Source organism: Giraffa tippelskirchi, chromosome 2, assembly GCF_054371585.1.
Source record: "Giraffa tippelskirchi isolate mGirTip1 chromosome 2, T2T-mGirTip1v1.2.pri, whole genome shotgun sequence".
NCBI classification, from domain to species: Eukaryota; Metazoa; Chordata; class Mammalia; order Artiodactyla; family Giraffidae; genus Giraffa; species Giraffa tippelskirchi.
In genome coordinates this window covers 196377706-196393774 of record NC_137276.1, presented here as the reverse complement: position 1 = coordinate 196393774, position 16069 = coordinate 196377706, and the positions used below count along the sequence as shown (strand labels likewise).

The 16069-nt window shown below is 37.1% G+C and overlaps 1 protein-coding gene across 1 annotated transcript in view; it reads right to left on the bottom strand.

The window, feature by feature from the left end:
* Positions 1 to 5878: 5878 nt before the first annotated feature.
* CGGBP1 (CGG triplet repeat binding protein 1) overlaps positions 5879 to 16069 on the bottom strand; it is a 178995-nt gene continuing 168804 nt past the window's right edge. The window contains exon 3 of the transcript XR_014071461.1: positions 5879 to 8176. The gene's annotated coding sequence lies outside the window, so the exon portion shown is untranslated. The remainder of the gene's footprint in view (positions 8177 to 16069) is intronic.

Here is a 16069-nt window from a genome sequence, read left to right as displayed (position 1 = left end):
AAATGACTCTGTATATTTTTAAAAGCCAGAGAAACATTTCTTAACAGTTTCATTTATCCCAAGCATCTTAAAAGAGATGATAAGTAATTGGGGCCTATATGCACCTCACTATCCCATATTATTATGGTACAGGCACTTTTAGGTTGACTAGACACAGAAATGGCAACTCTTTAAAACTGCCCAGCTCTACAACAAGTCCCTGAGAATCAACTCCAATGGTGGAGAACACAGTGTGTTAACTCTGGATGCCCGATTGAACTTCCCTTGTTCTCCAAGGGTCTGTCTTCATCCACATACTCAGGTTCTAGTTACATACTTCTAAAGAAGGGAATAAAAGGTGAATTGTGAGTTCGTATTTTTGTCTATTTTCATTTATGCTGATGTTTCAAAGTATAGAACCCCAACCCAGCAATAACTTTAAGCTTGATTTTCTTTTCTGTTGTATCTTCCTATTAATCTAAACGTTTAAATACTATCTATTCTACTTGCCATACTTATACAAAAATAACTCCAATTATAAATGCATGCATGCTTTAGGAATCTTCTGTCCTTTTCCCTGTTCTTATAGTATATCATAAGCAAAACATCTAGCGGCTCAAGTTGGATAATTGACTTCTTATGTTTGTATTTTCCACTGAGTAATCAATGAACTAGAATTGTATCTGTATACTGTTAAATCTGAGCCAAAACTTTAAATGTGTTTTTCTCAAATCTACCCATGATGAAAAATAACATATAGTGGTTATTATCTTTAGTAAAAAAAAAAAAAAAAAATGAAAAACCACTTACATTTAACAGTTTTAATAGCAATTGCCCAAACTATAGAAAATGTTCAAACATGAATTCTGAAGTCTATGAAATATGAAAGTCTGCTCAGTTTGCTGCTATTAAAAGGGTAATAAAAATAAATATATTCTGGAATTTGATGTTGCTTAGCCCCAAAACACAGTAAAATGTGAAATAAACCATATCCTTCAAATAATGAGTGTTGGCTTTCACTTTATCATTTCAGAACATCCTATAGCATTCTATTTAAAAACTACAAAGGAAGAATATATGAAGCAGACGTGGATTTTAAGTGTTCAAATGTTTTTCCACAGTGTTTATGGAAGACTGAGCTATAAAATGAGTCTCCTTTATTTGACAGTATAACCTACAATAACTTCACTTCTGGTCCTTCCGTTAGCTCAAAGAATTCACATTATCATTTGTAAAATTCTGTTTAGCGTGAAGACAATTCCTTTTATTTTCTTGAATTAAAAAAAAATCAGTAAAAAGTAGTTACTGATATGTTGTTACTAAATAACATTCAAGAGCAAATGAAAAAGGACAGAAATTTTCTTCATTCCTGCAAGGAGTTCTAATTTTTGAGTTCCTAAGAAGAGTTGTGAGTGTAATCACGTTGTATGTATGTGTTGGATTTTGAGAAACAGCTTGTTTCACCTTTTCCCTCTCAAAATAAATCTTAATAGAGATGAAGTGAAAAAAACGTTCGCACTTATAAGAGGACGGGAAGAAAAGGTTACAGAGATGATTAAATAAAACCTAGGACAGAGAGGCCTGGCGTGCTGCAATTCATGGGGTCGCAGAGAGTCGGACACGACTGAGGGACTGAACTGAACTGAATCTGCACATACTCCATAGAGAGAGGTATATATTCACTAGTTATTAAAACTATGTTAGAAGGAAATAATAAGGGAAAAAAACAAACATCTGCACCTGTTCTCAAATATCTGTAAATAGGTAATTGAACTTCCTGGAGAGATGTGAGTTGTTTGATTTTACTTGGTTCTTCGTTCCTCCCTCTCCTCCGCATTCTCCGTCCTTCTCCTTCTTTAGATTATACTATCAGTTTAGTATACACAGCTGCGATTTATATGATGGAACTTTCGGGAGTCTCGGAGCCTTGCTTGCTGCGGTGTTAATCGAAACCGCCAGCCACCACGGGAGACAACCCACAGCCACACCTGCCCCCTTGTGTTCGCTTGGGGCCTTGCCCTCATTCCGGAAGTTCGAGGGCTTGGAGTTTGGAGCATGCGCAGTCACAGGAGCCCGCGAGTTCGTGAGTACAGAGACCTCTGCGCTCCGCGTCAGCTACTGGGTTCGTGTAGAACTAACTTGACTGTGAAAGATTGGCGAGTTTACTTCAGACTACTCAGCTTGCTGGTAATGATTTTTGCCACAGCAGTGGATCTCCCTGATGAGTCTTTAGAGCAAACTTTGTCTTGTACTTGGTCAGCCTAACTCAGCTGAATTTAACTTTGTGGTGACAGCGCAATCGGAATACCACGTTTGCCTGTTTAAAGATACAGATGCTCATATTACATCTTGACACTGGTCTTAAAAGATCTTGCGGGTGTCAACTGAAATAAAATCGAACCGTTCAAATAAAGTAGAACCGTCCCAATTGACTAACAAAAAGCCTGGATTTCTCTATATACTTTTCCAAGTATTTATGGAAAGAATAAGACAAAGTATTTGTTAGAGATAAGGTAGAGAATGAGATTTGGATAAATTTCTTCCTCTGAAAAAAACTGCCATATAACTTTAAAGATTTTTTCCATCATCTTTTCCTTTCTTTTTTTCTTTAAACGTGAAAGTCGCTCAGTCGTGTCAGACTCTTTGCGACCTGTAGCCTGCTAGGCTCCTTTGTCTATGGGATTCCTCAGGCAAGAGTGCTGGAGTGGGTAGCCATTCCCTTCTCCAGGGGATCTTTCCAACCCAGGGATCGAACCCAGTCTTCCGCGTTGCAGGTGGATTCTTTACCTTCTGAGCCACCGGGGATCGAACCCAGGTCTTCCGCGTTGCAGGTGGATTCTTTACCTTCTGAGCCACCGGGGAAGCCCTTTTTTCTTTAAGGGAGCTACAATTTAGCTGTAGTGGATCTTAAATTCGGATTTGTTTTAAGTTGTCCTCCTTGTGGTTCATTGGAGTTCCTGCTTCTAATACTGTTTTCTTTTACCAATTGTGAAAAGTTCTCAATCAGTATCTTGAAATATAGTCCCTACGCCATGCTCACTCCTCCCGCCTCCTCCGCATTCTCCTCCTTGTGGAATTCCAGTTAGATATCTGTTAGGCCATCTTATTCTGTCCTTCGTGTCTCTTTCATATTTTTCTACTTCTTTGTATCTCTGGACTTCAATTACAGACAATTTGGTGTAAACCATCCATGGAGTTTTAAGTTTCTATTAATTTTTCATTTCTAGAAGTCTTGGATTTTTAAATATGTATTCTTTACGCATGACTTTCATGCCTTTTATATTTTGGACATTTTAAACAAATTGATTTTTATTTTTTCTGACAATTCCTATATCTGAAGATTCTTGAGCCTTTATATTTATGATGCCTTGTTTCCATGTGTGTTCATTGACATTTTTTCTTTTTACCTCAGGCTCTCATTTTTATTTGAACTTGATCTGTGAAAATTCTTTGAGGCTTGGGATGCAGGTGGATTCCTCCATGGGAGGATTAGCATTTGTTTCCATGAGACATCTGTGGGCATTACAGTGGTGTATCAATTTAAACTAAACTACCTGCTGATTGGAGGGGTTTTGTTTGTGTGTGTGTGTGTGTGTGTGTGTGTGTGTGTATTTCATAATGCCATGTGATCTGTGTTCAAGATACAATATTAAATGGAAGTCAGATTGTGGTTATGAATTTTCAGGAGAAATCCTTTTTCAACCTCCAGTCAGAATTAAGATGTTCATGTTTCAAGATGGGCAATTTTTGTTTCCAAGTTCCATATTGGTGTCAGTGTATAGTTCTAGTTCATTTTTAAATTGCGAGTATAACACTTCAGGGGTCCAGTGTCATTTAAAAAGGGGTCTCCTAATATAATCCCCTAATTTGAGTGGAGTGTGGGCTTTGTCTCTTATCCCTGAAACCTTAAAAATGAATGCCTCAGATCATCTGAGCTCAGCAATGCCATTAAGGCAAAAAGCAACCTCAGTGCTTTACTTACCTTTTGGAGTTCCTGCCTTTAACTCATTTTTACCCTAAGTAGTGTTAACTTTCTTGGTTAATATTTGCATGCATTTAAGGTTTTTAAAGATAGTTTTGCTCAGCAATTAGGGCCAGTCTGGTACTTAGTACATTGTGTTTCTGGTATCATGGTTTATTGGTAACATCTACAATTATACATCAGTGTTCAGATTGTTTTATCTCTGAATCTCTTTTTAACCTTTTAATTTCATCTTAATTTTGGCTGTTCTTTTATTGGATTATTTATTGATATTATGTTATTGTGTAGCATAAAGCATTGGGCACTCTGTAGTTTTCGATATGCTTACTTCCAGACTTGTGCCTTTTATGAACTATGTCTTTCTTATTTTTTTCCTTTCCTTCTTCTATTTTCCCCTCCAACCCTCCGTTCCATTTTTTCCCTTCTTTTTTGCTCTATCATAGTTCTGTAATTGCCATGTGATTTACCTTGGTCACATTTATCTTCAGATACTGCTACCCAACTGAGCATAGTGTAGATTTTCCTTGAATCACTTCCCATCTTTCCTGTACCCAGTTGGTCTTTCTTTCAAGCTTATAGGCGTTCAGAGACAGCAGAGGTGCAGGCTGTGTGTGTGGGGATAGCAGGGGTGGAGCCCTGCAGTGGATGAGTGTTACCCTTGCTGTAGACCTGGCATCTGAGTTCTTTTCAGAGATTCTGTTATGAGAGAATTCTTGGGTTGGCTGTCATTCCAACATAGTACAGTTCCGTTCAAGATATTCAGCTTATCAACCCTTCTTATCACTAATGAAGTTTCAACTTAGGGTTTATTTTTATGCATCTCTTCTTCATTTTTCTCAGGGATGCCTACTTAACTCCTCTGTGCATGTATTTCTAAATTAAATGACATTAGTGAGAACTTGCAAAATACTCTAAACTCATTTTTCATGGTAATTCTTCTGGGAGATGAAGGGAAGGTTAAGAAGTATAATACAGCATGATAGCATTTTCTTTGTCTTTCTTTGACCCCATTTCTTTATGACATTAGGTTGTGACCCTTTGTTTTGTTGCTGCTGTTAAGTTTTATCCTCCCCTCTTTTGTAGGTTTTTTTTGTTATTTATTTGATTATTGACTTAGATATTGGGGAATCTTGCTTCATTCCACTGTCCTTAGCCAAGTAAACCTTACTTTAAAAATTGTTGTGGTTGTTCAGTCGCTAAGTTTGTGTCCAACTCTTTGCAACCTCATGGACAGCAGCATACCAGGCTCCCCTGTCCCTCACCATCTCCCAGAGTTTTCTCAGATTCATGTCCATTGAGTCAGTGATGCTATCTAGCCATCTCATCCTCTGCCACCTGCTTCTCCTTTTGCCTTCAATCTCTCTCAGTATCAAGGTCTTTTCCAATGAGTTGGGTCTTCACCAAAGCACTGAAGCTTCAGCTTCAGCCTCGGTCCTTCCAATGAATATTCAGTGTTGATTTATTTTAGGACTGACTGGTTTGATCTTGCTGTTCAAGGGACTGTCAATAGTCTACTCAAGCACCACAGTTCAAAAGCATCAGTTCTTTGGTGCTCAGACTTCTTTATGGTCCAACTCTCACATCTATGCATGACTACTGAAAAAAACCGTAGCTTTGACTATACAGACCTTTGTCAGCAATGTGATACCTCTGCTTTTTAATACACTGTCTAGGTTCATGCACTGGAGAAGGCAATGGCAACCCACTCCAGTATTCTTGCCTGGAGAATCCCAGGGACAGGGGAGCCTGGTGGGCTGCTGTCTATGGGGTCGCACAGAGTCGGACACGACTGAAGCGACTTAGCAGCAGTAGCAGCAGGTTTGTTGTAGTTGTCCTTCCAAGGAGCAAATGTCTTTCAATTTTATGGCTGCAGTCACTGTCCGCAGTGATTTTGGAGCCCTGCAGTACAAATTATTCTTTTTATTAATGGCTTTATTTTAGATACTTAGGTTTTAATAATATATGTCTGTTAAAGATATTGTGCATATAACAAGAGTAGTTATTCTTTATAAATTATCACTACCCATAGAAGAAGACACAAGCAGAGATACAAGAAAGTTATTTTTGTTGGAGGGGGTATAATTCTGGGTGCCTGGCATATGTGATATCCTACTGGGGAGAGCCAAGGTGGAGTAAGTCCTGTTGTCTGCAAGAAAGATCTAGAAGTACCAGAGTAATAAGTGCTAAACATAGATTTGACTGCTTCTTTTTTACTAACAAGCCACCAAGCACTTATTTTTACTTAAACAAAAAAGCCACAAAAAACTCCCTTACGTAAATGAAATCTTTCAGTGTTGACTTTAAACGGTGAACTAGCACTTGTGCTTTGTTGCTAATCAGCTCCTCCTGCAAGCGTATTTGCTGCCCTCTGCAGGCTGACTTAAAACTTACAGATAACATTGAAATTCTGGAAAAAGCAAACCCCCCCTATATTCCAGTACAGATGTACTGAACTTGAAGCAAGAATGCTCATGAAATCTTATAAAGTATTTCTGTTTCTGCTGCTTAGATTCCATGTGACTTGAAACTATTACTTGTTAGATGACTGAGAAATGGAGACCTCTTTTGAGTTTAGTATTAAAAAAAAGAGAGAAATATGCTTAAGATAGAAATTAAATGTCGATTTGGGTTTGACTCTTAAATTACAGTGTAGTTCACTCTAGAGGTCCATATATGAAATAGTTCTTGATGTTATTTTTCCCCCTGCATTTTCTTTAGCTAGTTGACCCTCCTCGTTCAAGGAAATTTCTCTGGAATAAATGTCAAATGTTGCCCTTCAGGTTCAGAAACCATGATGCAAATATAACATATAGCATCAGAAGAGAATATTTGTCTCATTTAGTCCACAGTGATCAAACTGCAAATTATGGGGTAGAAAATCCAAAATATATTGAGGGGACTCTGAGAGTGAAAGGTTTTTGCACCTAGTTTCCACTATGACCCTGAGCAGCTGAGTTCCCACAGACTTAGCTACTCTAGAAAAGTACAGTAGCAGTCTCTTAAATATAGGTGCATAGAGTATGGGGGCAGAAATGGGACTGACGCAGGCCCAGGGAGCATCCTAGGGCCACTGGTTGCATGAGAGTTCTTTCAAAAGACCCCAGATGTAGAAGTGAGAGAGAGAAGTATCTGCCCTGCAAGGGCCCTAGGGGTATATGAAGACACTACAGAAGATCAGATCTTGGTGGCAGTCACATCTTAATATTGATGCCATGATGGAGAAAGGGTGCAAGAGTACCTTATAACATGAGTTACATTTCAAAGATTGCAAAATGGCACTGACACAGACCAAGCAAGAGAAATAGATGTACTTTCCCAAACAGAGGAAGAAAGAGGGGTATGGAGGGCAGATTCTGGATTTGAGTAAAGCACGAAATACTCAGAAATCCCCGGAGCAATAGAGTTTACTGGAAATAATTAAGCTTTATCCTTCAGAAGAATGGGGTCTTAAGATAGAGTACTCATCGAAATACAAGAAAAATAAAGTTAACATTTGTTTTCACACCAGCATTTGTGATTAGAAAGATTTAAGTGAAGGTTCTGAAAGAGAGTGAAAGACTCACTGACCTATATGGGGAAAGAATCTAAAAAGGAGTGGATATATGTACATGTATAACTGCTTCACTTCACTGTACACCTGAAACCAGCATTGACACAACATTGTAAATCAACTATACTCCAGTAAAAATTAAGAAAAAAAATAAAGTGAAAGATTCACTGAAAGAGAGTGAAAGATTCAAAAGAAGTTTCTGAATAAATCTCTCCAGCTGTGGGACTTGGCATTTGTCTATCCTTCACTAGCATCTTAGTCTTTGTTCACACTTGGTGTCCAAAGTTTCTCTTTATGTTGTCTATCTTTAGCCCCTATCTTAGTTTGGGTATCTTTCCCCAACTCAAAAAAAAAAGCAGCAGGAAGACAGGTATTATATCAGTTTTGCTTACCATTTGTCTCCACTGCCTAGAATGGTTCCAGGCTTATGGTACATGCTTAATCAGTTTAGTTCAGTAGTTCAGTCGTGTCTGACTCTTTGCAACCCTATAGACCACAGCACGCCAGTCTTCCCTGTCCAACACCAGCTATCAGAGCTTACTCAAACTCATGTCCATCAAGTCGGTGATGCCATCCAACCATCTCATCCTCTGCCGTCCCCTTCTGCTCCCACCTTCAATCTTTCCCAGCATCAGGGTCTTTTCCAATGAGTCAGTTCTTCTCATCTGGTGACCAAAGTAATAAATAATCATTAAAATGAAAAAAATTTTTAATTAGGTGACTAAAGCTCAGATGAGAAACAGTATTTTGTGAGACAAAATTAAGGCAAAATACTACTTTCACCTTTTCCTTCTCATTAATAGACTATGAGTAAGTTTTATGGATACTTAACTTGGTGTGTGGCAGTTCCTAGGATGTAATTTGGAAATTATAAGAGATTTCACCATGTGTCAACACAAAGGACTGGCAGATTTTATCTTTTCTTAGAATTATATTTTAAGTGTTATAGTTTACTATTTTCTGGATGACCTTTTAATCATCAATCTCTGTAGCTTCACATTACTAGAAAGAGTGGAAAAGGGATCAGAGATGTATTCAGAAAGCAAAAAATAAGAGGACAAGCTCCAAATTAGCTTATTATTTCAAACAAACATTGTTGTTTGCTGCCCCTTACTGGTAAGATAATAAAATTGCTAAATCACATTTTAAAAGTATAGTTCTTTGCATTGAAATCAGATTTTATAGGAAATAGCTCCTTTATCACATGCACACACACAAAATTACACAAGTGAATTGTCTCAAATACTGAGCACCATATGGGATGAGTCACTTAATTGAAAACAGTTTTCTGACCTTCAGTTTGGATAATTCTGGAGAAAAGTTAAGGAGGGAAAGTACTAAAACAAGCCTCATGTGTGAGGTGCTCTCCCTTGCTTGAAAACTTGAAAGTTATCATTGGCAACAAATACGGTTAGTTAATTTCCTTGAAGTGATAGTCTTATTTTTGAGAAAATATGTGTCAGGTGACCACATCTGGGTAGCCAGGGTTTGTCTTTCAAGTAAAAATGACATTCCTTGAAGAGCAGCAGCTAATTCAGATCGCAGTGGAAACTAGAGCCCAAGCTCTTTTGTCACGATAAGCATCATAATACATCATTATTCAGCAAAAGTTTTTTGTGCACCCTTCCCATGTTATCACACAGAAGTTAGAGAGCAGCAGGACTGAACTGCCAGGAGAACGCATGGAGCCCAGAGGGCTCTCAGAGCCAAGGGGGTTGGGCTTCTGAACGCAGAGCCAGCAGTTCTGCCCTAGTCCCTGTTAATGGTTAATGAGCCCAGAGATTCTGAGTAATGTTCTACCTTTAGTGCCAGGTTGGCTATCCATGGAGAACTTTAATTTGGGCATGAAATGGCCATGGAGGTGATCCAAAACTGTAGATTAATAACTGAATCTGTGGTTTCCTCTGGTATATCATCAGGAAACTCCATATCTCCAGGGGCTGGGTTGAGATAGGCAGCCCCAAACAGTGTACAGAAAGGACCTAATTCTTAGTAAACAGGTAAGAAGATTATGGGTAAGAAGACAATGCTAAAAATCTAGTGTAGAAGACAAGACAAGGATGAAAATAGAAAGTGAATAGTGAAGGCAGAAGTCAGGATAGGAGAGAGCAGACAAAAGGAGGAAGCAGTTGAAAAAACACTTTGTGCAAAAGCTGAAGAAATAAAAGCCTCCATCAGCACAAGAGTTCCAACAATCGCCCCTTTATGGTACCTGGTATGTGATATGGGGCCTAAAGGCAGCTCCATAAAGGAATTATGCAGGGCTGGAACCGACAGCTAGGTGGGAGAAAAGTACCTGAAGCTGAAAGAAAATAGGATCAGAAAAAGGGGCTCCAGGAAGGGATCTAAGAGTCAGAAGGTAATTCCAGGCAGAGACGCGTCCTCCCCTGTCTCTCTCTGTCCGCTGACCTTCGCCACAGTGAGCTACTGGAAAGAATAATGCTGTCTCCTCTTGCTCATTTTCAACTCTTTGCACTCAAACTTCATCCTCTACACTTCACCCATCATGAATGTCATCAGTGGCTTTCTAACTGAAAAATCCTGTAGACTTTAATTCTCCTTTTGCAACTTTATTTCCATCAAGCCTCTTCTCAAAAGTCTCCTGATCAAAAGCCTTCTCTTCAAAGAGAAACCTTTCTTAATTCTCCCAAATAAAACAGCACTCATTGTCATACAGTCACTTTTCCATATGTTATCCTCTTTTTATGTTTATTTTTAAAAAATTCCAGACATAGGAAAGCAAACTGAACTACTTCAAAAGTTACCTAATTCATTGGCAAGCTTGTTTCACCTTGTTGCACACTAACTTTCCCCTCCTATATTATTTTGAAGTAGTTTCCAGACATATCTTTTCATCCATAAATATTTTATATGGAGTTTTTGGTTAAGCAATCATAATACCATTATCATAACTGAAAAAAGATAATAAGTCTTGAGATATATATATATATATACACACACATATATATATATACACACACACACACACAATGGAATATTTATTCAGTCATAGAAAAGAGGAATTCATACCTTTTACAACAACATGGATGGAATGTGAAGTCATTATGCTAAATGAAATAAGACATATAGAGAAAGACAAATACTGTGTGATCTCACTTATGTGTGGAATCTAAAAAGAGAAAGAGAGAAAACCACTCATAGAAAAAGAGATCTGATTTGTGGTCACTAAAGGCAGAGTGTGGGGGAGGGTAAATTGGAAGAAGGTGGTCAAATGTTCAAACTTCCAGTTATAAATACTAGCAATGTAATGAACAACATGATGACCATATTTAATACTGCTGAATGATATATAAAAAGTCATTGTAAGAATAAATTTAGAGTTCCATAAGGAGAATTTTTTCTTCTTCTGTCTTTTCCTTTTATTGCATCTGTGTATGTAAATGGATGTTAGCTGAACCTATTGTGGTCATCATTTACAATATATATAAATCAAACCATCATGTTGTATGCCTTAATCTGATACACTGATGTATGTCAATCATTTATCAATAGAACTGGGAAAATATAATAATTATCTACTGTAGCAAATATTCAGTCAGTGCTTAAAGGACCAAGTTACTGATTAATATCAGGTTTTCTTTGTTTGAATCAGTATTTAAATAAGCTGTATTACTGATTTGTTGATAAGTTCCTTTTCTCTCTCCCCACCATTTCCCTCGGTAGTCTATTTATTGAAAAAAATACTTGATCATTTGTTCTGTATCATTTCCCATTCTGGATTTTGCTAATGAGTTTCATTACTACTTTCCCCTTTGGTATTTCCTGTGAAGTGATGGTTGGATCATATGTGGTTTTCTTGGTGAAACTGCTTCATAGGGGTTGTGGTGTTCTTCCAACAGAAATTATACTATCTAATTTGTGACACAGGCAGAAATTTATTGGTATTGACTTGCTCCACTAATGCACTAGAAGTTTTAAAATGATAAACTTCAATTCTGTTGTTCTATCTTATTAACTAGAGTACTGTTATAAAGAAAAACTTCACCAGATCAATTTTTTTGGTTACCTACCAGTAGAGTTCATACAGGAAAGGTGGGATAAATGCTTGATTGGTTCTCTTTTAAAAAAAAAAAAAAGAAGTTTCAAAATAATGAGTTTCTCAGCATCTTGTAGCAGTTACCAGTTGTGAAAGTTGCTCAGTCGTGTCTGACTTTTTGCAACCGGATGGACTGTAATTCGCTAGGCTCCTCTGTCTGTGGGATTTATATCAGTTTGTTGAAAAAACTCTCCCATTCCCCACCCCTACAAACTCAGTAGCTTAAAACAATAAAGCACTTATGAATCTTCCCGAGGTGGAGAAACAAGGTCCAGATTATCATCCTGCCTAAAATAATTTTTAAAAATATAAAATATATGAGACAACAATTTGTAAGACATTGGACATTAGACAACAAAGGACAGTTATCTCTGAGAGACATGAAACAAACCAGGTAAGCTCAGTGGCTGTCCCATTGTACTAACATGGGGGAATTTAGAGGCCACAGCAAAGGAAGGGAAAGCTGAGGCAGATCCCAGATACTCCCTGAATCAAGGTGATGCAGGCAAGATTTTAGTGAGTCCAGAGAAACTAGAGTTCAGAGGAGATAGTACCAGAGAAGAGAGAACTGCTCATTGATAGAACTGTGGGGATAAGTAGAGGTACATCCTCAAATATCAGCTGAGTACTGATCAGTATATGCATGTGAGGAAATTACCTGAGGTTGGAGGAGAATCAACAGAAAAGATTAGAGGCAGCAGTGACTAGCACTCAAACAGGGCCACAAATAGTGTTTGTCCCCACTAACCAGACTAGAAAACCCATAATTTATATCAACTGTTAGGAACAGTACGTGGAAGGGTCTTGTCTCAAGAGTAGAGATTACATGGCAATGGACTAAGCACTGAACTGATCTCACTGAAGAATCGTAAATTCAAGAGTTTGAAAGGTCAAACTATTTTCAGGTCACAAAACTTTAACCCAGAACAAAGTTCAAGAATCCTTTTGGAATGCAGAAAATACCTAATACCCAACAAGATAAAGTTTAGATTGTCTGGTGTCCAATAAAGTATTATTAGGTATGGAAAGAAGCAAGAGAGTAAGACTTACTATTATAAGGCTATAAGCTACTTAATCAAAACCCATCTAGAATGGACATACCTGTTAGTGAACAAACACATTAAAACATTTATTATAACTTTATTTCATACATTCAGCAAATTAAGAAGAGACATGAAACGTTAAAAAGATCCAAACCAAATTTGTAAAATTGCAATGTGTGAAGTGAAAATGTTGAATCTAGTTAATGGCAGATTAGAGACTCTAAAAGAAAAGTTTAGAGATTAATAAACCTGAAGATACCACAGTAGAGCTATTCAAAATAAAGCACACAAAAAAAGAGGGATTTTTTTTTGAATGAACAGAGCTGTGAGCTGCAGCACAATTGAAGCAGACTAATCTACACATATTTGTAGTCCCTGAAAGAGGAGAGAAAGGAAAAGATAGAAAAATTATTTGAAGAAAAACAGATAAAATTTTCTATATTAAAAGAAAACTGTAAAGCCACATCTCCAAATATTAAGCACAAGAATCATGAGTAAAAATATACCAAGGTACATCATAGTCAAATTGCTCAAAACCAAGGTAATCTTAAAACCAGCTAGATGAAAAATGCAAAATACACAGTATACACATGTGACAGCAGATTTCTTGTCAGAAACAGTGCAAGTAAGAAGACAGTGAAGCAAGAACATTAAAGTGCTGAAAAGAAAAAAAGTGTCCATTCTATACCCAGTGAAAAATATTTCAAAGATGAAGGTAAAATAATGACATCTTTAGACATACAAAAGCTGAAAGATCTCCAGTATACCCACACTATAAGAGATATTCAGGGAAATCCTTTAGTTAGAAGGAAAATGATGCAAATATGACCAACAGTAAGGAATGAATAATTCCAGAAATGGTAAATTCATGGGTAAATGAGTATTTCTTTATTATCTAAATCTTTTTGAAGATAATTGATTATTTAAACAAAAATAGTAACAGTACAGTGTTGAGTTTATAACAGACAAGCTATATAACAAAAAATATGATGACCACAATAATGCAAATGTCAGAAGAGAAGAAGGAAGTATGTACTATTGTAAAGTTCTCTTGATATACTCGAAGATGCATATGATAAAGTAATGGAGTAGGAAATGGAAATCCACTCGAGTATTGCCTGGAAAATTCCATGGACAGGGGAGTCTGGAAGACTACAGTCCATGGGTTGCAAAGATTCAGACACGACTGAGCTCGCATGCAAGGCAAGGATGATAAAGGTATATACAATAAAACTTAAAGCAACCACAAAAATGACAAAGCAGTAAGTTACAGCTAATAAGGAAATAATGGAAATGAAATTTTATAAAATATTTAATTAAACCAAATGAAGAAAAAGAAAAGAGAAAAAACAGATGAATAAAGTAGAAAAAATAAAATGATATATTTGAATCTACCCATACTATCCACATTAAATGCAAATTGTCTAAACACCCCAATTAAAAAGATAAAATTGTCAAGTTGGGTTAAAAAATCAAGACCCAACTGTATGCTACCTACAAAAAAACACACTTCAAACATAAAGGTAGAAATAGCTAAAAGTATAAGAATGGAAAGATACACCATGCTATTAATAATCAAAGAAAGAATGGCTTCCCAGGTGGCACTAGTGGTAAAGGACCCACCTGCTAATGAAGGAGACATAAGAGACCCTGGTTCAATCCCTGGGTCAGGAAGCTCCCCTGGAGGAAGAAATGGCAAACCACTCCAGTATTCTTGCCTGGAGAATCCCATGGACAGAGAAGTCTGGTGGATGTAGCCTATGGGGTTGCAAAGAGTCGGACCCGACTGAAGCAACTTAGCATGTGTGCATTAATATCATACAAAATATATTTCAGAGCATGGTATTTTACCAGGGTAAAGAATGTCATTTCGTAATGATAAAATTGTCAATTATCAAAAGGACAAAACATTCCTAAATGTTTATTCACCAAATAACAAAGTTTTAAAATACATGAAACAGAATTTATAGCTATAAGGAGAACTTGGCAAGTCTACAAGTATATTTAGAGAGTTTAATACCATTGTCTTAATAATTAATGTAACATGTAGATGTAAAATCTAATTGTCCTTAGAGTTCAATGATCTATGGCCTGAGAGCAAAATCCATCCTCTGTCTGTCCCACCTGATTTTGTAAATAATATTTTATTATGTTAACATTCTTTCACTTGTATGTATTGTGTCTGGCTTCTTTTGCATCACAACAGAAGGTGTCTATGGCTGTTTACACACTGTAACAAAATAGTAGTATTTAGGGGAAAAGTTAGAGTGCTCAGTGCCTATATTTTGTATAGAACAAAAATAAAAACAAACAGATCAAACTCTGTGAAACACCACTAAAGCATTACTTTAGAGGGAAAGTTATAGCACTAAGAGCCGGAAAAAAGAAAGATCTCATATAAATTACTTTAATTTCCACCTTAAGAGTTGCATAATTGTGCCAAAGACTCTATGGCCTGCAAAGCCTAATATTTTTACTATCTTTTTCTTTATTGAAGAGTCTATTAATACATGACAGAGAAGACTAGGAGAGTACCACCACTTTGACCTAATGGACATTTATAGACTACTCCATTCAACAGTAACAGAAGACATTCATTTCAGATGCACATGGTACATCTACCAAGAAAGACCATATTCTGACCCATAAAACAAATTTCAGTTCAAAGAGATTAAAGTCATACAATGTATATTCTCTGATCATAAATAGAATTAAATGAGGATGATGGATATATCTGTCAAATCGTTCACAGTGATGGCTTTATGAATGTAAACATATGTCACAATTTACCAAGTTGTACAGGTTAAATATGTGCAGTTTATTGTATATCTGTTATATTTCAATAAAACTGTTTAAAAAATAGACTTGAAAAGTAATCTGGGCAGTTCAACTTCTCCAGGCTGAGTTTTGTTGGTCAGCAGGCAACTGGCTGGTATAGCATGACCTCAGACAGTTGAGATGACTTAATTCTTTTACATGTAATCTCTCATCGACCAGCAGGCTAGCCTGGACTTTTTCACAACATGGTAGGAGGGTGGCACAAATGAGAAAGCACAGCTGTGTAAGAGAGCAAGCAGAAGCATGCTTACTTCTTGAGGCCTAAGACCTGGCACACTGTCCTTTCTGTTGCATTCTGTCAGTCAAAGAGAGTTGGAGGGCTAGTCCAGATTCAAGGGATGGAGAAAAATGCTCTCCCTTCTGATGAGAAGAACTGCAATCATGTCGTAAGGAAAGGAAATAATTTAGGCTGTTTTTGCAATCAATCTTAGGGTCATTATTAACTCATGGATTTAATCCTATTTCATGTATTTTAGTTAATCATAGTTATACTGCATTCAAATTGTCTGTATTAGGACAGTGGGAGCCACCATTTGCTTGGAAGGCCTGCCACGTTCTCTAAGTCTGGAAACCACATTCCCAGATTCGCCTTTCTTGTGTGGTTTTAGGTCAGAGTTTGT